Below are 26,945 nucleotides of genomic sequence, written 5' to 3' on the forward strand. Positions count from 1 at the left end.
AAGAGAGAGTTCACAGGTAACAATTCCTCAACGTGTACCTCACCGCAATCACCACCATCCACTCTCAGCAGCAGCAGCTGCTGCCCCTACTCTGCCTGCTCTGCCTTCTCTCTCCCCCAGAAAGAAGGCAGATCCACCAGGAGCCTGTTGGGCCACGTTCATTCTATGCATCAAGAGCAAATTAAATCCTCAAACTTCTCTGTTTCAGTGCACTTCAAGTTACTCTACTTAAAAGCCAATGTGATTATTTAACATTTTATTTCAAATTGGATTTTGATATTTTGATCTGACTATAGGTTCCTTAGGGCCTTTCCAGTCAAGTAATTAGCAGGAGAATATTTCCCACTTAAAGTCTTTGTAGCTGTAGTCTTATTCCTTGCTATGAAAAATTACTTTTGGATCAGAATCTAGACAATCTTTTTTGATTATTTATCTTAAACTAAAAGCAGGAAATGATTCATTTGATTTCTGCCAATACTGGAGTGTTGCCACTTTTAGCTCAGGAAGAGTAGGCTTCCTTTGGCTGCCTTTGCTTGCGTGATGATGAATGAAGTTCTATGTTTAGTGCTAGCTAAAATTTTATAGAGTCTAAAAAAGCAATCTAAACATGTTATAGGGAGTGGATAAGTTTTTTTAGATAACTATACCATAAGTTTTCATGCTGTGTCACAGCAATACCTTCAATATATATGTAGAGGAGGGACTCTTTACAAAAAAAAGATCTTTAAATACTTGAAAATGCTCTATTTGTCATAATAAGGACATAATTCCCCCAAAGTGAATGCACACTCAGTTACATTACATAGAGGAAAACATAAATGCCCCTCCTTGTCTTAATGATATAGCACCCAAATTACATGCAGTCATTTGTCATTGAAAAGCATAGACCACCATGGAACGGGCAATTAAACAGCACAATAAAACCTACTGTAGACCTAACTGGCAACTGCTACCTACTGATGAACAGAAAAGTCTTAGAAGTCTTGACAATATAAATATTTGTCTGTGCTAAGAGTTATAGTAATTCAATCATGATACCATAATTGCGGGGAGGGAATTGTGTAGAAATGATGCATTTATATCTGATGAAAGCATTCAAGTATACTTTCAAAAATAACCATTACTTTTTACATAAATTACTCTCACTGGATGGCATTTGTCATTCACACAAACTTATTTTCAAGGTCTGAAAGTAAACAGACAAGTTTCAGTAATTCAGGACTTTTTTACAAATATTTTATACTCAGCTTTAGTGTCCTCAACTCTGTTCTCACCTACATTTGCATACTAACTGCCTTTGTGATTTGCTGGAGCATTTCTCCCAAGTGCTGCCTTTGATAACTCCCCGACAGTCTTCTGAAGACCAGCTCTCATGTGGAGAACAGTTCCCTCTTTCGTGTACCTTCTCCACTTCCAAGAGTGTCCTTAGATCTGGACAGGTGCTCTCAGAAGCTTTCCACCTCTGTGAAGACCGTAGCCCCGCTTGATGTTAATTGTGCTTCGGATCAGACTTTAGTCAGGAAGATATTCTTGAACTAATGGTACTTTTATATATATATCTAATTTTTAGAGTATTGGGCATGTATTAGAACAAAAATTATGTTGGTATAGCACCCAGTTATAGCTAACTGCTTTGTTTGGAGGGTAAATTAACATTATCAGTTATTCTCTTCCATTCACAGCAAGCAAACAACTTGCCTCAGGACTATAAATGGTCTAGAATTTAAGCCAATTTTTTTCTTTCATGAAATTAGCCTAAATGTCTATGGTTAGTTTAAGACCTTACCTTTCCTTACCTCACCTCTGGTTTTTTTCGACATGAAGAATTACTTTACACTTTATTTTGATGACATATATAAAACTTTCCAAAATTAAGGTATCGATGAGACAAAGAATGTACAATGGGAGTGACATTAATTCTGTAACTACACATCACTAATGTTAATTCTCATGCAGAAAACTGCCTGAGGGAAAGAGAATGAAGAAGTACACCGAGAAAGAGAGTGATAACAGCTGCATATTGATAGCCCTACCCTACTTCCTTTAAAATTGACTGTGGAGCCTGGTAGACTCCTTTGGGTAGTGTACAACTTCGAATAAATGGTCCTGTCTGATAAGCTATCTCAAAGGCAGTTTGTACCAAACACATTTGAGACACCCGGTTCAGAGGGGTTTTGTTATTCTACTTTCTTTTACAATACTCAAGAAGCATTTGCAAGTTATTCCAGGAATTAATAGGCATTGGTAAGATCACCTTTGGGCTGTGCTTCTGAGGGAGCTCATTACATAAAAAAGAAAGATCCTAATGGAATCTGCCAGGATTAGTAAAAAGATAAGTCTGTGGAGGGTCAGGATGCAAACATGGGAAAATGGAGAGTTCAGCTTGGGCTAAATGCAAGGACTATATGATCTGGTACCCTGTTATCCGAAACCAGGACACCTGTTTTCAACCACAGGCAGTATCAGGAGGATTATAATAAGAACAACTCCAAAAATAAGCAGGTAGTGAATCATTTTCACTGTCATTCCACTTCAGATTTCATGCTGTTCTGCAACAGTCAGAGATGAAGAATCTCAAAGGATTTAACTTCCTATTCAAAATGTACATCATCTGCAATCCTATACTCTTACAATTAATATACTTTTTCTATATCTTTTAAAAATCTTGCCTACATGACAGGAAGAACTAGGGTCATATGGAAAATAGTAGATGAAGTAACTTGGCCCATATATTACAGATAACAAGATCTGACTTCCATAGTTGTATTTTAGAGGTTAAGTAAATAAAGGAATGGAAGCCTAAAATGATGATAACAATGAAAAATATAGAGCACTATGTTTTCAGTGTGGGGACATATAACCTAACAGGTCACCTCAGTGTTTAAACATCACTGTTTCTTGAATAGTTTAATTTATGTTTTAGATTTAGGGATTAAGGTAGAATCTCTCCAAATATATGAGAGCTTTGCATGTGTCATAAAGCAAGCTGTAAAGGGGTAAAAATTTAATTTTTAAGAAAACCTTTGGTGTTCACCTTTATGACCTTCAGTCTCTCAGCTGTCCCCCCAATGGAGAAGGTAAGCACTCTCAGCCAATGCATATATAAGACATCTATAAGTGAACTGGATCCAAAAGGCTTTGTCCCATTTCCCAACGTGTACACTTTGAGATACTGTGTGGGCTACGTGGAATTTCCCTCCGTTCTGTTGTGAAAATCAGAAACACTCACCTCTGCAGTATGCAGACTGAAAAATCATGCAGAGTCGACCAAAACTGCAGGTGGACTTATGGCCATTCCCCACTGATGAGAAAACACAAACAAAATGAATGCAAGGAAATCAATTGCTCCCCAAAGACACTGCTTTCCTCTCACCTCTTAACCCCTTTCTCCTCTCTGGCTGCCAGTCACTTTGAGTTTTCTCCTTCCTAACTTGAGCTGCCACAGAAGAGAGTCATAATGGTCTAGCTGTACACATTTCTTTCTCACACCCAAGGTTCCCAAATAGGACCTTCCTCAAGCTGTGTGCTATGCATCTGCTGTTAAATGCACTCTCAAAGGAAAAATCCTTCGTATCCCTGTTTCCATCAAAGATCAGTCCACTGACTTCTTCCACCTCAAGGTCCAACACTCAGCTATGATCCCATTTATGGAGTTGCCTCAGATTGGCTCCACCTCAGGCTAAGGAAATGGGGAGTGATCACCAAGGCTGCATTCAAACCCTCCATTTTCTCTTCCAAACTCTCCCTGAGCACAACAGCACATCTTGCTTCCTTACAATTTCAGATTTGCTCACTCAAGGAATTCCTCCACCCACTCTCACTTCTTTCTCTCAATTACCCATCCCCACTGGCAATCTATGACAGACCCATTTGTTTCTCAAGAAGACAGATTGGAAGAAAGGAGATATTTTCTTTGCTGTCTTCCTCTTATATCACTCTCTGAGGACATAAGAGACAGAACATATCAAAGCTGCAAGAGGCAAGCCCTGAGAAAAGCCTTTACTGTTTTTCCTCAGAAACAGCTCTTCAAACTATTCCTTAATAATACAAAAAGATATCTAAAACCTAAGTAGGAGGCTCTGTAGCTCTCTGCAAGACAAAGAAATAAAGAAAGGAAAAAGTTGGTATCACCTGAAGCATCTCAGTCGCTCATATCAGCCGGTGTTGTCAATCACATCTCATAGTCACTTTTATTGACAGTAAAGTGCAAACAAAATTATTTGGAAACACTGGAACAAACACTGGAAATGTTGTGTGCAGAGGCACTTTAGATACTATGTTAATGAAAATGAATCTTTAACACATTAGGTAAGTAGATTATTAGTTAATTTTTCATGGATGTACACTAGTATGAATGACTAAACACACTGGGATCGAATAAGGTGTATTAGAAGACAGATTCTCTGTGCTCTGTATATCCAACTGTTAAAGATAAAAACTGAGGAAGTCAAACCACTTTGGGTTGCTTCAGGAATATTTTTTGGCGGTATAAAATATTTTCCTGAACAGAGGCTTAAACAGAGACTCAAGAAAAACAGCAAGTCTCAAACAGCATATCAGAAACCTCATTCAGATGTGTAGCATTCTGAGAAGCAGCTTCCTTCTACGATCAGCAGCTATAGAAAGATCTTAAAAATAAATAGAGAGAGCATTTTTACACTGGTGACCTTGTCTGAGATTACATCATGTCTCAGTTCCCATGAATGCTGGCTACAGCCTTGGTTTCTGTCATGTCTACTTGGAGATACATTTCTGTTCTGTATCAATAACATGCCACATGTGTTTGAGCTGGGGAAGATTTGCGTCTTACTTCCATATTTACTGTCAAAGTACTGAACCAGAAAACTGAGTTTCAGAGAAACTGTTTCCTTTGTTCATGGTTCTAGCACACCAAAACAACAGTTTTCTCAGCTTTAACAAAAGTACAGGATAAAGGTTAATTCTGTATTGTAATAGTCTACTTAAACATGCATAACCAATCCACCCATGAATAAATTACACTAGCTGTAGGGGCAAACTGTGTCTACAATGCACTATCCGTACACTGAAATTACCTCTATGGAAGCAAATTCAGGCCCAGTATTTAGCTAATTTCAGGTACAATATACAATAGTTAGTTAGAATAATGATTGAAGAAGCAGTGAGTGCTATTCTTTTTTGTCATATACACATGTAATCTATCATCCTAACTTCATTAGGAGCTGGGCAGGTATGCAAGACAGACTGCTGAATTCTGGATTTCTTATGTTTCCTATTAACTTGCTAATGTCTACATTTCCATCAGTGGGATGAATACATAGCATATTGGGAAAAAAAAGCAGATAGTAGCATTGTGCAACCTCTAAAAACTATTTTGGGAAGAGAGTGGCTATGACATCATACTTTTCTGCAATCAGCAGATGTTTCAGTAGTGTGAAAATATTTACTCTAGCTGAGATCAGAGGTTATCCATTTATTGCCCTCATTAAAACTTGACTGCATGTGTGTCTCTACATGCAAAACAAGTTCTCCAAAGGATTAGACTGCAACCTGCCCTGTGAGCTTAATGCCTTTAAACTCACATCCTGGTATATATACATGCTGCAGTTTCACTGATGAACTAAGACTAGGAAAATGCAGGACCAAGTCAAAAGACCAAGGAAAACTTATATCTGGGAAGACATAAACATTACCTCCATAAGAGCACTTCACTGGAGGTGAACAGTCTTCTTGTGCTTTGGGAAAATGCTGGAAGACTGATCAATCAATATAGCTGTGGCCTGATCCTGTTCTTTAACTCAGAGGTTTCCAAAAAGTAGTTTCTAAAATTTTCTTTTTTTGACCACAGAATCACTCAGACCAAGGAGGACAGCAAGGTGATGTAGGGTCAAACAGCTCTTTTCTGTATTATCTTTAACTGAGTAAATTCACTAAAATTGATTAAGACATTCCAGGTTTATTCAAAGCTATTCCTCTATCTGAAGCCCTAAAAGGGAGGCTATGCATTCTCAGTATGTCAGTTGCAGCAGAGGGTTTCTCTCTCTCTCTTTGAAACTGTTTTTTCCTCTCCAGTAGACAGAAGAATCTCATCTTTCTCTGCTAGTTCTATGTAGAATTCTTTGTTATGAATTATTTAATTTTCGCTTTTCTTATACACAAGCTGAAATTTTTTTTCATAAATGGGATTTTTACAGATTTATTTTTACACTCTTCTTCCAGAAAAATTATTGCACACACTATTGGTATTACAGTAGGCTTTGTCATGATTCAACACCCCCATTGTGCTAGGGTTTGTTCCAGCACAGAAGAAAAAGACCATCCCTACCACAAAATAAACTTATTTTCTTTAAAAAAGAAAAAAAAGGGAAATTACATCTCCATCCATGCTTAAATTCAGACATGAAGAAAGCTTAATTCTTTGGCCACAATATTTAGCTGTGATCATTGAGCCATTGTTTTTAATGGAGAACAAATGGTATCCCTCTGAGAAACTCTGCTTGCAAGGCAGGGTCATTTATTCAGATTTAGATGGGTTTGTTTATGCAGCCAGCATTAAAAGTAGCACAGCTTCATTTCTTAGAAGGCTTCCCCCTCACTTTCTTTCCAGGACAGTGTTTTTCTCCTGATTCAGGGCTATGTTCCTACTAAGGAGTCTTTCAATGCCAACTCAGAACAGGTTAAAAAGAGGCACTTTGGCAAAAACTCTCATGCTTAGCATGCAGTCTATAGATAGAGAGGTATTTCACCACAGAACACCATCAGGAAGGCTACTTAAGCATTGAAGTAGGCCTGAATAAGAGAATAGGGTTTGGTTTGGCTGCCCGCACAAGTATGGATTTCATATATTGTGATAGAAAGGTAAAATTGGGCAGAAATTCTTTAATAAGTTCCAGCTTGTTCTTTTAATGTGAATTCTGAAGAGTGGAAACATATGGAACTGCTTTGTAGACTCTTCTGGGCTAGACATCTGTTTGCTGGCTGTGATTGCAGTGGACTGGGTGTTCACTTCAAGCACTAGATAACTGAAATAAAATACAAGAATAAAGTACATTTCTTTGGTCAGTATTGACTATTACAATACCACAATCTTTAGGACTGCAGCCTACAACACTCCTCCTCCGTCCTGAGCTGAGTTCTTACTTTGTCACAAGTTTGACTTCTCTTTCCAACAAAAATGTGAAACTACTTATGCATGTTAAAATAGCCCTTCTCATTTGGGAATTTTAGAGGCTAGCATGGTATCATAGAAGCAATTCATGATTATGGGATTTACTGTCTTCAGTGTTTTCAAACATTTCCTCGTTAGCTAGCCTACTTGTTGTAATTAAAAGTCTATATATTTACAAAAAGAGACCAGCACTAAGCGGAAACACCTGAGACTTTTGTAGGCAAAGCTCATCCTATGAAAAACTGCTGTCTAATGACAGAATAAGAATTCACATAAACGTACTTTAACTTCAATATTTGCCTTATCCTCCTGGTGCTGCTGGCACATGATTATACTTCCTCTACCTCCTTCATCAAGTGTAATCACTGTTAAAGTTACTCTGGAGATATGCTTGGCAGCTCTAGGATCCTGATGTGAAGCTGCATTATATATTTTCCAGCAGTAACACCTAGACTTGTGGGTTGGCTTCTAAAATGAATGTAGTGGTGATAGCTGGTTGTTTCTGTTGATGGATGCCTCTGAGGCCGCCCTGCTGTTTGATTACACTCCATACTAGATTGATTCTTGAGTCATTCGGGTTTTTTAAACTTTCCTTCTAGCTAAAATGTGAAACTACTTAGAATGAATGTTAAAATGGCCCTTCTCATCTGGGAATTTTAGAGACTAGTATGCTATTTTAGAAGCATTTGCTCATAATTTGATTTAGGCAGATAATGATCCTCAATTAGCCTCGAAAAGATTAGCAGTTGTATTAGAAGCTGACACATTCCGTCATCCAACTAATTAAGACAGAGGAATAAACAAATTCACATGTGGTGTAAAATGTTGGAATTATTCCCTAATAATTTTCCTGCTGAAAAGAACACTAGTTGTCTTTCTAGCAGGATATTGAGAAGCATTAATATTTCTCTTAAAACACCAAAGTTGCACTATTTAATCAGATTTGTCTTGACATGTAAATATATGTCTGCATGTCTATCTCCTGCTATGGAAACAGTTTTCATTCTAAACCCACTAATTTCACCCAAGCTTATCAGAATTTCTAAAGAAATTTAATTTATATCAAGCTACCCGATGTCCTTGTAAGGATAAGTATTACACAAACAAAAGTTGACTTGAAATAATATTGAAAAGGCTGAAAATTGAACACCCTGAAGTTAGAAAATGCAGAATCAAGTTGATTATATAAATATTGTATCGCCCCCTACTTATTTAATTGAATACTCCTTTTTCAGAGAACCTGAACTGACTAAGTACACATTTGGATGGTAGAGCTTGAATATGTAATTATTCAAAATTGTATTTAATCTTTCTCTTATTTACTACTCACTTTTCAATCCTAGCTCAAAGCACAGAATACTAGTTTCCTCAAGGGAATATCTAAGGAGATTTTTATTTTGCTATAATGGATTTTGCAAACCTAAATCTATCTTCACAGTGTCTTCAGTGTTCCCTGGTTATGCAGGAGTAACTCAGAGCTGGGCAATCTGACATACCTGCCTCAGCTGGTCCCTGAATTCCAGGTGACCTGTACTGTGTCTGTCTGGGATGGAGTTAACTTTCTTCATAGCAGCCTGTATGGTGCTGTGTTTTGGACCTATGACTAAAACAGTATTGATATCATACCAGCATTTTGGCTATTGCTGAACAGTGCTTGCACAGCACCAAGGCTTTCTCTTTTTCCCACTCTTCCCATGCCCTGTCCAGCAAGTGGGCTGGGGGTGCACAAGAGACTGAGAGTGGACACAGCCAGATATGCTGACCCAAATTGAACAAATGGGCTAGTCCAGACTGTGTAATGTCATGCTTAGCAATAAAACTGGGAGAGCAGAAGGTGGAGGATTTTGTCTTCCAAGGTAGCCATCGTTTACAGAATGTCTGGGCACTAGTCTGTTTATGGGAGGTGGCAAATGATTGCCTTTGTGTCATTTGTGGGGGGGGTTTCCTCTTTCCTTCACTTATTAACCTGTCTTTATCTTGACTCACAAGTTTTCTTGCCTTTTCTCTACCTATTCTCCCACTCATCCTGCTGGGAGGTAGGGAGTAAGTGAGCGGCTGTGTGGGTACTTGGCTGCTGGCCAGGGTCAACCCACCACATAAACACATTGGATGACATGAGAGCTATCACAGGACTACTTTTCCACACCTGGCCACAGGAACTATAGCAATATCTAACCTGTATAATATTTCTCCCACAGCATGTCCCACTTTTCTATTCCCTGCTTGATCCCATCAGGGACCCTTAGAGACATCAGTGACCCCCTGTTGGCCACTCTACTTGAGTTTGCTTTCCATGAAGTCAAGAACTCAATTCCTGTAAGTCATGAGGGAACAGGACAGACTTCTTCACCAAGAGGTGGAAGCACTCCAGGTTTCACAGTACAGACATCAGCCAGTCAGGGCTAAAAATCGTGAGAGGTTGTGAGCATGGTCTGTAATAGTAAAAAGTCCAGATTTTCCTAAATTGTGGAATTTCACTAATTAAATGCAAACTGTGCTTGGAAACATACTTTTGTAGGCTTGGTGCTCGAAATTGTGGACACAATACAGTCAAATGCATCTGAATTAAAGAGAATTAAGGCAGACTACTAGATAAATTTTTGTCTCAAACACTCTGAGTTTCCCTTTATAAACAAGATATTGTAATTAGAAGTCTGGGAAAGTGCATAGGAAGTGCTATCAGTATCTTCAAAAACAATACCATTTCGACAGATGAGCTGCCTCTTTCAATTTGACCAAATATTCAAATTCAAGGGGGAAAAAAAAAAAAAGATTTAATTCCTGGGGAACAAAATATAATTAGCCTGAACTTGAGGATGAATGCTATGAGCTGAAGCCCTTAATACTTGTGACATATCTAATTCCAGATACAGCTATGTCATTCCATCAAATACTGGATTCTACGTCCATAACAACCATCAAACCTGGCAATGCTGGCTACTCTGCAGCACAAAGACACGGACCATTAGAGATGTACAGCAAGGTATTCTATACGGCTAATTTGCATCAAAACTTTTAATTTGTTTTATTTTAACCAAAACCATGAAATACTTGTTGAGAAAAACTGAAATTTTTTGCTACTTTCTAGATCTGACTGGAATATTTGTCAGTCACCACTTTGTATTTTCAATTTTTTTTTAAAGTCACAACGGATTTTCAAAATACACTCACAATTCCAATAGTCTGTTATGTAGCCATTACATCTGACTCTCATCTTAATAGTCATGAAAGATCCCAACTGTTTTCATTGTTAAACTATTTTAAAATCGAGATATCAATAACTCCAGTCCACATCACGGTGCTTTGCAGCATATGGACTTTTACAAACCTAGGACAAAACAATTATGAAACAAAGATCCTTTATTCCTATCCTCTTAGTTTTAAAATATAAACTAATATACCAATTTTTTCAAAATTTTGTTCCCTGTATAAAGATTAGGCTGTGAAGCTGAGAGATGCCTAATACGACATGACTGATATGCCTCCTAAACTACTCCAATGAGTGAATAAAGTTATAAAAACTATGAACTGCTGAAAGAAAATATATTAGCGGAAAGCAAGACCAAATCTTTTAAGTACTTTTTCATAATGACTAGCTCACCTGGGTTAATGCCGAGTGAAAGATAACACTATAAAGACAATACAGGTCTACTTTTTTCTTTTTTTTTTCTTGTTTTCTTGTTTTTCTTTTTTTTTTTTTTTCCTAATGAGGGAAACCTGTATTCCAGACCCATAGCCCTTTTTTTTTGATGTTACAAGTGGACCTGGAATCAACAACACATAACAGTGATCTAAAGAAAGTTCTTGTCTCTGTCAATGTATATAATAAAGAAACAAGGCTTGCAGGGGGAGGTGACATCTTTTATTATGCCAATATTTCCTCTTTCTATGTGCCATGCTTCTCTAACATCCTTAACTACCATGTCTACAACATTTATACAACAGAGGAAAGGCCTTGCTTATTGCATTGATACCTAAGACATACTAACATCACTGTTGGGGCAGAGGGACAGAGTCAGTATATGTACAACTATAATCAAATACTTTATTTAATACAAAATTCCCTGTTGATTTCTGCATGCATATTGCCACTAGCACATTTGCAAAACTGACGGCAGGAAAAAAAAGTAACACTCATTGCTAGAAGCAGAGCATAGTGGAGTACTAAAAATTCCCCAGATCTAAACGCTCTTTTCTTTGAGGGGTTAGAGACGCCACAGGTGGCAACATGTACAGTTTCTTTGAATGTCGCATGGTATATTAATTAATCTTATAAAGGAGGTGGGGCATAGAAAGGTCTCCAGATCAGCAGTTCATTTAAAAAAAAAAAAAATAGTTTCAATTCTGTAGTGCTGGCTTGGAGGACTTACTTGGGAATTGCTGTTTTGCAACAAAGCTGGTTTTGGTAAGTAAACCAGTTACAAAGCAGGAAAAAAGAGAACTGAGAACTCAAGCTGATGTTGAACAGCATGAGTGTGAAAGTTCAGTCAGTGTGTACAGCGTTGTTTCTTCACATAAAGAAGAAACCAGCACATGGGGAAACTCTCCTCTTTACCCATCAAAGCACTTCATATATTCACAGTGTGAATTTACACAAATATTTATGTAATGAAGTACAGCAGAGCAGTAGCAGTTAATATTTGTTACATTCCAAAAGCAAAAAGAAAAGGTAGCATGGACTGAAACCAGTCTCTCGTGTTCTAACCATCCCCCTATCTTATTCCTATTTATTTTATTGTGATGTTTTTCATAATGTCCCAGGAACCTTTCACTTTTGTTCTTCCAGGACAATCAAAGAAAACAGATATACAAAAAATTAGGTAATCTATGACCAACAGGTAGCTTTGGGGTTTTGTTGGCTCTTTGGTGTTTGTTCATCTTTTTAAAGCAGTAAGAAAAAGAATTATAAAAGGAAAGTGAAGGTTCAGTGATGCAAACAACATTCAAGAATCACATTAGCTAATAAATGCCTTTAAAAGAAGTGCTGTACTTTTTGTATCTGTTAAGAAACTTACCCTGTATCAGGGACCTGTGGTTCCTTTTTCATTATCAAGGGATAATATAATTGATTTTGCATGAACCTTTAAGAATTACTATTTCCTGTTCAGTGGTTTTATTTTCAATTTGATAATGAAACACCCATAAAATTTAAAGGTTTATTGGGGAGAGGGGGTTTAGTACTAGCACCTGGCAACTGTATGAAATGCATACTCAACTAAGGATTAAAAATCAGCATTCCTGTGATTTTTTTTTTTGCTCTGCCGTTTGTACATGGGGTCAGGGAGATCAGCCTGTGCACAGGCGGTGGAGGTGAGGGTGAGCAGGGAAAGGCTCCAGAGCAGCTGCTCGGAAAACCATCTTAGAGTTGGAGGTAGCTGCAGCCAAGACTTCCTACAAACTTCAGCAGCTTTCATGTGAAGGCACTCAGGCTTGTATCTACTGAATCCTCTGGAAAAAAGCAAAACCGATAAGCAAAAAATAATCATAAAACATATATTCTAATGGATAAGGCCTGCTGAGATTTTAGACAAATCATCCAAAGCTACATATTCAAAAGCAACGAGCACTTTTTATTGCTATCAGCTCAGTATGCTCTGTCTGTGGTGCTTTGATAAGGAACAGCTTTTCAAAATGCTGGGACCAGAAGAGTTCTGAAGTTGTGGGTCCATAAACAACCTTGGAAAATCTTGGAGCAATGTCATTCCAGAGACAGTGAAACATCAGACTGTGAAAGCTTAAACACAAACATATTGTTGTCAGACCATCTTTAAAATAAGCTTAGAAGCTATCACATCATGGATGTCGTGAAGTTTAGATAGTAATTATTTGTAAAGCTCCAAGTACTTGGATTAAAAGCATGGTTTATTAGTATTTATTATTAATATAATTGAAGAAAGCAAAAGAAAGTTAGAACAGCAATTACAGACATCATCTTGTACAAGTTCAGAGACCATTTCTAAACTAGATGTAATGGTCTCTGCTCTCCATCACTCCTACTACATAGGGTTCAATATAACTATAAAAATGTTGACAATTTAAAAGACTAAATGTTGAAAAAAATTGAGATGTCTTCAGCTTACCTGCCCTAAATATTCAATACACAAATAAATAGATGGCCCAACATTTTCTATGAGAAAGGATAACATAAATTAAAAAAAATAAGAAACACAAACAGGAATGGACAGTTTTTAAGCTTTCTGATAACTGTCATTTTAAAAAAATATTTTTTTTCCAGAGACACTGTGCAACTCACATATTTTCCAAGTTCTCAAGAACTCAGATTTATCTTTATCACAAATAGAAAACTGAGTTGTTTTCAAAAACCAAGGTGTACACTGACTCTTTCATGCTATATGCCTTTCTACTCCTGCGGTCAAGTACCTTGCAGTTATTATCGCTTATTTGTTCAAGTGGTGAGGAAATATTAAATATCACAAGTTCTCAGCAGAGACTGGACAATAATTATCAACAGATGGCTGGCAGTAGGGTTTTGAGAGAGAGAAAGAAAGTGCCCTTCCTTCCAAAACACCCTTCTATGAGAAGCCCTAAGCAACTCATTGGTGACAGTTTTTGTTAAAATCAGATTTAAGTTAACTACCTGTTTTCTCACCATGCTTTTTGTGTTACTTTAACCCTTGTTTATTTAGTGATAAATAGTGTGATAGCAAGCACAAATGCTGTATGTCCTGCCTTTCTCATAATGATGATATTTATATTTGAAAAACCCAATAACTTCTTGTAATTTACTCTCCTATTAAAACTAATACCACTGTTGGGTAATTAGGCATGTACAAGTTTGCAACACTGTCTTAAGCTTCCATAGCCATGCATCTTAAATGGCTCCCCAGAAGATGTGGAAATACACAGTGGGACAGATCTTCCACTGAAGTTATTGATGGAGTTAAGATAATTTATTCCAGGCTCCCTTTACATGTGATATGCTTTGTTTTCAGAAGAAACATGTGGCTAATCAAACCACTAGACCTTGAGCTATTTGCTTCACAAATCAGCTCTTCCCTAAATATTATTAAAGCATGCCTGGTTTGCAAATACTGGGAAAAAGTAAAGACAGTAGAAATTGCCTTACTACCATCACACTCCATTTTCCTTTGCCTTGTGTACATGAACGGCTCCATCTGGGTATTGCACTCCAGGCACCTCAGTTAGAAACTCTGTAGAAGCCCTAGCAAACTAATTCATACGGCTAAATCCCAAGGATCTCCACTGGGCTTCTGCAATGCAAAAAAACCAGATGTATTTTCTCTTATTAAATCTGGTCTTTATTTGTGGGTTGCTACAGAGAAAAGTGCTTTAGAGACTGTTATAGTAAGATGACTTCTATGCTCCTTATGTTGCTATGTTTTATATGGACAGCCCACACAAGAACTCCTAAATCTTTGTAGCAATTCACTTGTAGTTTTTTTAAATTACTGAAATAAGCTCCTGTAGTGCATTCCTACTGGTTCTCAACTGCTTTGCCACACGGTATCACACAAAGCTGCCTGGAAGGCAGCTGGAAGGTGGAGGAATTTGTCTTCACCAGCCGCAGGTGCTCAGCACTGTGCTTTACTCACACCAGCAAGTCCCTGTGCTGACAGAGACCCCAGTGCCATTGCTTGCCACATGTGAAGCCTGACTGGAGCAACTGGTACTTGGTAAGACCAGGGTCCTAAATACACAGGGTTTTCACGCCACAAACCATGGCCAAAGCAGAGCTCCCAATTCATCCCGAGGTCAGCTGCATCCTCCACCCACCTCTCCCGCCTGGGGCAGATCTGAAGAGCCCTTCATCCAAAGCGCCCCAGCCCGTCAGCAAGGCAGCCTCTGGTTTTCATTCTCTTGCATTTGGATCACACTTCCTGGAATTATATGTTTATTCCCTTCTCATCACAAAAAGAAAGTAACTGTGAAATTTGTACTGAGTTATTGTGAGCTTATTTCACCAAAAGTTGCAGTTATTTCTTTCAGTCAGACTGGGGACGTAAGTGCTACACAGCTCTTGGGCTGGAGTTCTGCTTATGGGTGAATATCATTTTAAGATACTATTTTAAATACAGTGCCTAGAGCATGTGTTGATTAAAATCCACTTGCCATTAACATCAAAACAACAGTAAACTACAGCTCAAAGTCAAGGTCAAGCCTGTACAGCTGGGTAAAACCTTCTCCAGTTGTTTCTTGCTTCTAAAACACGACTAACGAAAGGAGATTCCCTTCTCTCCCTCACTTTATGAGAAGCCACTGAAAACATAAAACCTACCTGTTCCATTTCATGCCCTTCTGCAAAACAATGTAGATGACATATTACTATGGTTTGCTAACAGACAAGGAATGTACCAGTAAACCTTAAGTACCTCTAAAGTTTTATGATGGGAGTAATATGTTGTCACAAACCACTAAGCAAGTAGCATCCAGCAAATTAAAATATTCAATCAATTTATGTACAAGATCAAATATTATTTTCCTGAAAGATCTCAGTAATTAATGTGCTTACACACAATGGCTATCAAACCACAGTTTGGACTGATTTCTGAAAAGATCTTTCAATAATATTTTCTGTTAAATTAAATTCATTTAATGTGTCACAGAAACATTTATTCTTGCTTTTTTCTAAGTATCATAAACCCAAATGAAATGTTAACAAATTTTTAAAAAATCAGTACTTTTGCCCTAGCTAATGTAATAAAACAAGTTTTCATATTTTCAGATAAAAAACTCTTTCAGTTTTAAAATGTCCTTTAATCACTTCGTTTGGTATTTTTACATGTGTTTCAATAAAAAAAGGTCTATCCAATGAATTCCCTTCTAAAAACACAAGTAAGTTTGGGAGTTGAAGGTCATATGACTAAATAAAAGGCTGGTTGCACTGACAGGAGAGGGTGGAATAGGTACATGTGAGCAGTAGCAAATAAAAAGCTGCACATTCTGGACCTCATGCAAGCACCCTGCACACATACGCACACACACACTCAAACATGGATTTGGACTAGAACTTGCCAAAATCCCTGCCTGAGGCAAACCAGCCAGGCCTGGAAGGCTGTTCCATTTCACATAAAAATAGTAATAATGAATAAAAATACTTGGAAGTCCTCCAATGCCTCATACAGCATAATTTCTGTTTCTCTTCCCCACGTATACCCACAGGCTTGCTCCTGCTCTATGGTCCCTGTTCTCCTTGGTTTCTCACCAAGGTAATATATTTGCACCACGATGAATGAAAAGTAACATTCTGAATTATAAGTGCAAAGGAAATCTGTGTTCTTAACGTCTTCTTACCTTTTCTCGGGGTGCTACATTTCATCACCCAAAGAAAGATCCCATTCAGGATAGCAACATCATCCCACACATTGGACATGAGGCTTGGAGTTAGGTAATTTTTTTTTTTTCCCGTGTTTCCCCCATTGCCTTGTGTGACCTTAGGCAATTAATTCAATATCTGGTACCTCAGTTTCTCCTTGTGCTAAACCTTGGAGGAAACATTTCCATGCCAGTGGCCTTTGAGATCAAAGAGTAGTTTACACAAAGCAGGAATCCAGTACCTAAATCCTAAATTGAACTGAACAGGCTCAGCTTGCTTCTAATCCTGGAGGCACCTAAATATTCCAGTTGCACCCCTGCGTGACCTGGAAGTTTTCAAAGTGAGTGGAGGTCTGTCTTACACATCCTCCAAACTGAAGAGCTGCATGGCTGCTTCCTGCCTCAGCTTGACCAGGATTCAGATCCCATCCACACATGCTTCTTGACCAGGACACCCTCCAGGGTGGGATAGGAAATTTGGGTTGGTACCCTCCAAGGCAGAAGAGAGCACTGGGCACAAACTAACATTTTTCTAGGCAAATGCCCTAGAAAGAAGGCTGCTGCTGCTTTTTTTTTTTTTAAAGGAGACACTAAGAAGAGGACCAGATACCTATTTGTAGCCCTGAGTAAGACACCTTTGTGTTACAGCAAGACAGGATTTCAGGCTACCCTTCCCCTCCAAGTTTCTTGTTGCATATCCTCTGTGTCCACTGATGAGATGGAGATTTCATTCTCAGGTATTTCATAGAATCATAGAATCATAGAATCATTTAGCTTGGAAAAGACCATTAAGATCATAGAGTCTAGCCGTAAAACTAACACTACCAAGTCCACCACTAAACCATGTCCCTAAGTGCCACACCTACACATCTTTTAAATACCTCCAGGGATGGTAACTCTACCACTTCCCTGGGCAGCCTGTTCCAATGCTTGACAACCTTTTCAGTGAAGAAATTTTCCTTAATGTCCAATCTAAACCACCCCTGGAGCAACTTGAGGCTGTTTCCTCTCATCCTATTGCTAGTTACTTGGGAAAAGAGACCAACACCCACCTCGCTACAACCTCCTTTCAGATAGTCATAGAGAGCGTTGCCCAAGAGTTGAACAGGGAGTTAGATGTTCAGTGCAGGATCCTAGACTCTACTGTAAGGCCTTAGGAGCTGTAATACGTCATGGTTGCCTTAAAATTACCAAAACCCCTCAGTGATGAGTTAGAACTTGACTCAATATCATCATCCAGCAATTATAATAGAAAAGTGAAATTCCCCAAATGCGGAAGGAAAAATTATCACAAAACACTTGGACGTAGAATATGTGATTGTTTCCTCTACTATCTAACCCTAGTGACAATAAGATCCTGCTGCCTCAGGTTTATCTGTACAGCTAAAACTTAATCACAATCGTCAGTACAATCATGAGTCCTAACTGAGGAGCTAGTGTTTTGGCTTGTGCTGTTGCCATGCTGGTTGAGCTAACGTCTGAAAATATGATCATTTCCTCAACTGCATGTTGAACACAAGATAGTGCCTGAATATCAGGATTGGCAAAGTCCAGCAAACCATTTTAAAAGACATGACAAAACACTGAACTAAAGATAAATTAGAACTCCTTATAAAAGCATTTTCAAGTTTGACTTAGGCCATCTCTGAAGCTATAAGGTAGTTTTCACTGCTCTTCCATGACTCCAGTCCTATGCCTGCTATTAACTATTAAAATTAAGGGCAAATTAGTATGTGCATTAATGTCTCATGCTAGATGGAATCTCTATTTCTTTGTCTTCATTCCAGATGTGCAGGCACTAACTAGATTGTCCTGTATAAGTGAAATGGGGAATGAAGCTAGCTGCATTCTTCATCTATAGGTACCACAGAGCTCCATGTGAAAACATGACAACCTAAATGACTATAAATGTGTTACAGTCTCTAGGGCTCTGGAATAAATTTTCATGTTTAAAATAGAATTAGCCATTCTTCAAACAACATGCATTGAAAAATTATTCTCATCTAAGCAGGTACAAATGAACTATTAACAAGGCTTCTATAAGAAAAATAAAAAGAGTAAATAGTGTGAGAATAAGCTTACTGCAACAAAGCACATGTGCTGCTCTGACTTGGAAATTCTTCTGTGAACATGTTACATATTCTCTTTAGATGCTTACATAAAGAAATATTGAGTGCTGTCCATGATTCTGTTTAACTACCATTAAAAAGCCATTATTCAATAACACAAACAGCTTAGTTTCACCTCCTCTAAGGTTGATGTTGTTCTTGGTGGGTTGTTTTTCTTTTTTAAGTCTGAAAAGAGGACAAGACACAGCTATACTGTGTGGCTGCTGGACAGGAGGTGCCATTGTGGCTACCAGAGTTTTATTTATCCTTAACCCTAAGAAGCAGTCCTTTAACCAATAGCCTTCTCTATTGCCTTTCCACTGGAAATTTAGCACTATACTTTGCCCTATTCCCAAGACGGATTTTAATGGCTGTTTCTCGTTACAGAGAAAAAGCTTCTTCTGAGCTGGTCATGTTCCAGTGCAACAAGTAACGGCACTTACCAGGAACTTATACTGCAATCTTTTGATGCTCAGAGAAGATCCACTAGTACTGGCAAGTCTTTATGGCAGCTTGCTGGTGTTGCTTAGATGAATGACTCATTTCTGAAATAGTCAAGTGGGAAAAGAAAAAAAAAAGCAAGCTGCATGTTGAGAAAGAAAAGAGTTTTTGTCACTAGCTGTAGTCATCTAATCTAATTTTCAATATATGTATACAGTAATAAGTCTAACATGATTAGCGAAGTGTCATAAAGACACAATTCCTGAGCAGTTTTAAACACACACATGCACTCTCTCTCTCTCTCTCTCTCTCACACACACACACACAGAGCTGGCAGTCACAATCTGTTATTATCAGAGTTAATAGCATTAATCATTTTTAATGGTCAATCTGTTAAAAAGAAGTTCTAACTGATTACTGGTGTAAAAGAAAATAAACATCATGCATACAAATCTTATTTCCAAAAAACTGAATCACTTTTGTCAGGTATTTAACTTAAACCAGCAAAACAGACCATCAAGAAGGCAGCATTTAAATGGATGCCTGCAGCGATGGCCAGTCAATGGCCTCTTTATTTGTTAAAGATGGATTATTTTAAATAAATTACAGAGCACTTTCACTGAATAAACAGAGTCTCAGTGGCTGTGGCATGCTATACATGCTTAATTGAGCCACAGAAATCCTAAATGACTACTGAGCTGTGTAATCGCCTTTGATTTTGCTGATAGGACCTGATTCTTTAGGCAAAAACCAAGCCATTGAGGGCTGAAAAGCAGCACTACCTTGAGGAAAATAGAAAGTTTAATCTGGAATATATACTTATAATATTTCGGAAACCACAGGGATGGAGTGTTCCAATAACTGAACACAAGGCAGCTTCAGAAGTGAACGATCTGCGTGTCATTTTTATTTGAGCTCTATATGTTAAATGTCCCAAATGTTTATGTTGTATAAGCCCACTTAAACATTGCAAAGTGCAACAGATTCATTGGCAAAATAAAAAGTATGCCTTTTTTAGTCTTGCTTGCTGTCTTTTTGCATTGATACAGCGCATAATACGCACACATGTACCCAGGGGTTTTCTTAAGTAATCGTGTAATTTGACCGCTTTTGGGGAACCTGTTAATGTGATTTATTTTGAGTGTTACCTATGGCTACTATAGGCTGAAGTAAAACATTAGGTCAGAAACCAGGAGAAGATGCTTTAACCCTGACTGATCATAGCGTTCATTTTGAGATTGTGTATTATTAACTCTTTAAGTTTTGGTCTTCATGTCACTCGGCCACCAAAAATTCCCATCTGAAATAAGTCTATAGTTGGTATACAAGACTTGCAGGATCAGACCCTTCCTCTGACATAAATGAATCCTGAGCTAATGACATATGGAATTCATTTTGACAGAAGTTATGACCTTAAATAATATTACTTCCATTTGTCAATATCTCTGGAAAATGGTTTGACATTGAGAGGCAGTTTGAAAACTACCTTGAATAACAGCAATTAAAAGAGAGATTGATACTGTTAGGCACTTTAATAATGATTGTGTACCTGGATTTTCTCTAAAGAATTTCAACACCTACAGCTTTCTTCACTAAGCAAGTGCAAAAATGCTTAGCTGTGAAATTCTTCTCTCTCTAATGGAGCACAATGAGCTGCATTTGCAGTTTCCACAATTCTACTGTACATTTGAAAAAAAGTTTTACAAGTTTAACCATGTTGATAAAGCACATGCCTGCCAATATCCAATTATAACTGATAAGCATAAAAACTGGAAAGTTTATCCATACATAACAATCCCAGAAAACTAAAATATGTAATATTAGGTATTCTAAAGGACTCCGATGAACCCTATGCAGTTTCTGAAAATAAGACCAGGCTGCTTCAAAGTGTCACAAACTGGTCAACCAGGGATGCTCATCAAGCTGAAAAGCTTTGGCCAAAGCAGCTGAACTGTGCCTGTGTATTTCAGAAACTCAGACGAAGAGGTAGTATCGGAATTTGAAGATGCTTTTGGTGCAGTTTTGGTTATTCCCTTGATATTTTTCATAATAGATGAGAGAAGATCCCGCTGTCATGAATGTCAGCCCTTCCTGGAGTCTTGCTCACCTCCTGGGCCAGAGCAGCGCAACAGGGATGACACAGGGAGCAAGCACAGCTGCCACAGCTCTGTTTAGCATCCTGGCATCATTTTCTCAGGGAAAGGAGAAAACACTTAATGCTCCTCCCCAGTGAATGCTTTTTAGTGGACTTCATGAGAAAAGAAATCTGGAACTTAGCAGCTGTGTTGACTTGTGAAATAATAGGGAAAATCCCCCAAATATATAAGAGAATTTTGCAAGGGCAGAAGGTTCTGCATGTCTTTCTCAGGCTATTCATACCAACTCAGGGCATAATTATACCTATGTTTTCTTTGGCAGTACACTTTTTTCCTTTAGCCACAGAGACACATTCTCAGGAGGCCACCAATCATGTAGAAACTCTGTGGTAAAGGCGGGTGTAAAATTCAAATAGCATGGTGCCACACAATCATTCCCCGCTCCACCCCGGGGACTACAGAGCAATGTGGCAGCAGGTGTGACCAAGTGTGTGCATTTTTTGTACTATCGGCCCTGTGGGAATAATATGTGTGCCCATGAACCCCAGAGCTGAACTAGACACACTCCCATTTCCTTGGTGGCCTAAAAGTAGAGCTCATGTAAGTAATTTGAACTGGTTTCCCGTAGGCCCTTTTAAAACATTAAATATGGCTACATGCTAGCCAGTAACCCTTTTGACTGTGCATGCTACTAACTCACAGAGACATCTGGCTGGATTCAAACACTCAAGTGCTTTTTATGGTTCCCTCTGGCCAGTGAGCACAGCATCTTATAGTTACATTCATTGAGAGGATCCAGAAGAACTCAAATAATGAAGACACTGCTAACAAAACTGGCCAGGAAAATTTTGCAATCCTATCTCACATGAGAGAAGTCTAGGCAGACCTAAAGGCAATGCAAAGCAGAGACCTGAAATTGCACCGCATGTGTGTAAGGAGAAATATGATATAATTGGTTAACTGAGACTTACCTAAATCAGGAAACAGGCTTGAACATTAAAATTCTAAGGCACAGTTAATAGAAAAGTCTCAATAGGACACAAGGGAAACAACTATATGGGTGCGGAAGTATGCTAACTCCAGGAAAAGAAATGCTATAGCCAGTTTGACTGCTGCAGAAAAAGCAGCTGACACGGTGAAACAATCATAAGAAACTTACAGCCCTGCAGGGACCAGTGACAGAGGTCACAAAATGATTCTGCAGAGAATGGCCTGTAGCAAGCTGAAATAAGGGATCAAAAGGCCTCTTGGGTATCAGTTATCTTTTAAGTGAGGGAACGTTCGTGGAGTTGCTGCAGAACTTGGGATGTCCTAGAACCTGGAGATAGCCCACACACTGTCTCTCTTTAAAAAGTGGGAGAGTCATGGGCGAAAAATTAAATAAAGATGCCATAATTACAAGTATTATGCATAAAAGCAAGTGGGACAAATTCATCCCTTCCTGGCATGAGCAAAAGTCCTATTAAATAGATTTTTCTCCGAAGTACATAGTATTTCCAGTAAATCCTCATCCATGTCCAGATATTGGTGCTACAGGCTGAAGAATCCAACCCTGCAAGAGCACGCGCTGCACCTTCCACAAATCAAATCCTAGAACAAATATTGTGAGATATATGAAGAAGGATATGCTACATTTATTTATATAGTGTCTTTCAGACCAAAACATTTCAAAGTGCTTAACTAACTATTGATCAGCACAGATGCCCTCATGAGTGTATTCGCTGAGCAAATGGTCGCAGATACCCTTATGCGAGCAACAGCTATAATTAATTCCCAAGTGGAGGAGGAACACATAAGCTGTCTGCAGAAGAGGGGCAATCAGTAAACGTTACACTCCTCTCATGCACCTTCTCTGCCAGTATCAGACTCCACAGTGGTCGCCTTTTTGTTTTACAAGTCAGTCAGGGAGTTAAGCTGCATAAAAATAAACAATTTGTGGAGGATGTGCTGGGGTGAGAAGTACAGGATCAAAATTTTAAACAATACACCAGGCACTGAAAAAACCCATCACTTTTTCAAATCTTACAGTCACTCTAGACACCTTGCAGTAGCACTTACAATAGGTAGGTCAAGCTCTTCATTTTGTTATTGCAGAAGATAAGCCTTCAGATTTTAAAAAATAATCAAAGGTATTTTCACTATTTCCAATTCCAGCACCTGCCTTCTTCGCATGTTGCCTACCAAAAGCCTTCCCGTATGCTGACGCATAGACCTCCGTGCATGCTTTTCTGATTGAGACAATCTTGTAACAGTTTTGCTTTGACCTCAAAAGGAGAGCAAAGAAACCACCACAAAACAACTATACCCAAACAAGGGAGGTATATTCTGCCTTCTAGACACTGATTTGCCAGTCTCCTGCTAAAGCTATCTTGTGAGCAATAGCTACAGTTATTTTTAATATTTCTCATATTTTAATGGGTCATAAATCTAATTTGCCTTTGATTGTCATTTGCTGTCATATATATGTTTTATCTCCTTTATTTATTTCCATTTTCCACTAACAATGATAGTCAGAGCAACACTGCAGCCTACAGGTATAAATAGATTAATAATTAGTGTAGATCCCTTTCCCTCCATGTAGGCTGCAGGTAGCATCCTGTTTCAACCTTCAGCAATGCAAATAAGCTGATGTTGGCAGTATATCATGAACTGCTCACCAGTCATTTCCTTAATGACTTGCTAATTTTCCTCTCCATATCCTCCACATGACACACTGGAACCTCATATGCTTGTGCAGGCCAGTGCAACTGAGAATACAGCCCATGTAGATAGCCCTATGATTTTGTTTTTATGCCAGCTCTTGTTTCTCCGTTTTCCCCTTAAGGAATCTGCTTCCAATTTTTAATTAAATCTCTGATGGTGGCATAAAAATAATTCTTTAGATATTTAACTTCCCTATCTACTGTTCCTCCTGCTAATCTGCAGCTGCCTGAACTTTGTGTTTTATGTCAAAAACCAGAGATGAATGTTTTTATTTTCTGTTCAGCATTTCATTCTAGTTCCCTTGATTTACCCAAGTAAATATTATACAGCTCCTAACCTAATCCTTTTTACTTTTGTTTTTTTTTCATTAAGAATGAAAGAACTTGTATCCTTGAATTTAGCCCCAGAACATTGTTTAATACATGCAGAATACAATGTGATCTTTCTTGGATTTGAATACTACTTTCAATGAGTTTTAGAAGCATTAATAGCTGAAAAGTACCATTGTATCCCAGGGTAGAGTAATCTCCTTAAACCTCCAGAAATAACAAGAACATTGTTTGTCTTTTGTATCATAACACTGGGATTTACCAGACTAATACAGTAGGACTCTCATTCTGAAAATCGTATTTTCCTATCTATTGACTGAAATAACTATGCTGTGCAACCACAGACCTAGAAACTCAAGTATGTTTTGACTCAGTAATACCATATGCTCTAGATAGAAAGTACTTAGGGCTGTCCTCATGGGGTGTGTACCTACCAAGCAATTGCCTAGGAGTCACTGCTTTGTTGACAGCATACTTGCTAATGGCATGGCCTCGGGTTTCAAAAAATGGACGAAGCCTGCAGTCTTACCAGCTCCAGAATGCACAATGGCTCAGGGCACTTTCAGTGTGCAGAGCCCTGAAATGTAGCTGTCAACTGCACAGCGACTCTAATCTGTAAATCTCATACTTGAGGGTTTAATACCTACAGAGTGCTTTTTCTTGGCCTGGTGACCAAACTGAAGAGTATTAGTAATAATGAATTATTAAAAAACCAATCTGCAAGATTGTTTTTGCAATGCTCAGTAAAGCAAAACAGTTTGTCTGGTTTTGTTTCATTTTTTAAATATTTTAAAATAAAACCTACGTGCTTGATCTCCCTTCCCATATCCAACAGCTGACACGGTCACCTGGAAAAGAAGCAATTCAGATTCAAACCTTTCTTTAAAGGCTCAGAAGAGGTCGAGCCAGCTGTACTATGTGTTATCCCACATTTACATCTGCCTAGTGTAGGCATTGCTTTTCAGTTTTCACTGGCACTTACTAGCCTTGGGTCAGCAACGGCTTAGCACCCATACTACGTTGTACCTGAGCTGCCTTTCATGTTGCTAGCTTGATTCCAGGGTTAACAAGAGCAGACTCAGTTTGGATGACCACTGGCAATTTTTTTCATACAATCTGATTCACAGCAGTAGCATCGGAGGAGATACATTCACACTGTATGTATGGTAGCAATGCTGCAGCAAACTTGCCAGTGGGGCATGGGGCCTTGCAAATGCAGTGGGCACAGGGAATCATCCAGATGTAGTTCAATCAGTAACGGGGACTTGGGGACTGAGGCAATGAGTTTCCTTGCTGTGGAAGGAACTAGAAATAGAAAGCAAAATCTGTGTCAAAACTGAGGAGGCAAATCATTGCAGCTACAATACCAACAGTAGGTAAGGGCTCAGAGCAAGAGAATGAGTCCAAAATACAAATTTCAAAAAGGAGAAGCAAGGGGTTTTTTCTGTTGTGTTTGATTGTTTTTCTTAATTCAGAGTTTTAAAAAGATAAACATCCAATATATGAAATACGTTAGTGAATTCCCCTGTGCTACTCAGATCACCCGACAGTCTCTTACAAGCCAGTATTTACTACTTAGTGTGTTTTTAAAGAGAACCCATCAGTGAAGCAAACCACATTCAGGTACACGTTTGACTGCTTTTGTAGTTCAGGACATGAGGGACTCTTTTTTTTTTTTTTTTCTTTTTTTGGAGGTAACCTAAGGAGTTGGAGTATAGCCAGGGAAACAGCTAAGAGAATGGACAAAAAACATAAGAGAAACAGAAAGAGCTGGCAAAGACAAAACACAAAGGAAAAGAGTTGGTGAACAATAAATGAGAGCCAGAAATACAACAAAGATTTGGAAAAAATGTTTATTTTATTTCAAATTAATAGCAAGAAAGAACCTATAACTGTGGTACAAATTGCTCAATGCCCCATGCAGTGCCAATATTATGCCATTCATTATACTTGCAGGTGTATTATTTCTAGTTCCCTAGATAAAAAAAATGCTTTCCATGTATTCTTTTGGTTTTTTAAAATGTATTTTTTCACTGCTGTAGTGCCAAAGGTTCTTATTCTTCCAAACTCAATAATAACTAATCATTTTCCTGGCTGCAGACTGAGAGCATGGTTACTATTTTGTGCAGGTAATTCTTCCATCTTTATTAAAGGACCACTCTAAAATTTTGATCTGTCTGTATTTCAAGTTCTTTCCCAAATGTTTATTTTCCCCTGTGAGAAAGGTTTTTCTATTAAACCTTAGTCTTGTTCCTAATTCCAAACCTGGTTTCCCACTATTGGGACAAAAAGTTTCTTATGATCAATATTATGCACTTCTCAAAGAAAATTTAAAAAATAAATCAGCACATCAAAGTGAAATCTAACTTATCAACATCTTTCCCCACCCACTTGCAACCACTGCAAACACGTTGCTATTGCCTGACTTCTCTTGTGGCTGCTCAACAGCAGCTGTGGAGAGGGTTTAGACAGAGATAATAGTGTCCAAAATCCAGCAGTAGAGCAAATGATGCTGGAGGGAATTGCTCCAAGCTCTCTGGTACTTCTCATCCCCACTCCTTTCCTCCTTACATCCACTGACAGACAATCCAAATGAGCATGACTTGACTCTGGTTCAAGATTCATGCAGTGGCTTAGCAAAGCTTCTCAACGAAGAAAATGGTCTAACTCAAAATCTAGTCTGAGGACACTTGTCCTGTCTCCATGGCCACTCTCATGCAAAGGGGGAAGCCCCCCCAGCCACCCCAGGGCACAGCGAGATCCTATGTCACACCCAGGAGTCCTGTGACTTGTGCACCCATCATGAGCCCGGTTTGCACCTCCATTG

Source organism: Aptenodytes patagonicus, chromosome 4 (genome assembly GCF_965638725.1).
Source record: "Aptenodytes patagonicus chromosome 4, bAptPat1.pri.cur, whole genome shotgun sequence".
Lineage (NCBI taxonomy): Eukaryota > Metazoa > Chordata > Aves > Sphenisciformes > Spheniscidae > Aptenodytes > Aptenodytes patagonicus.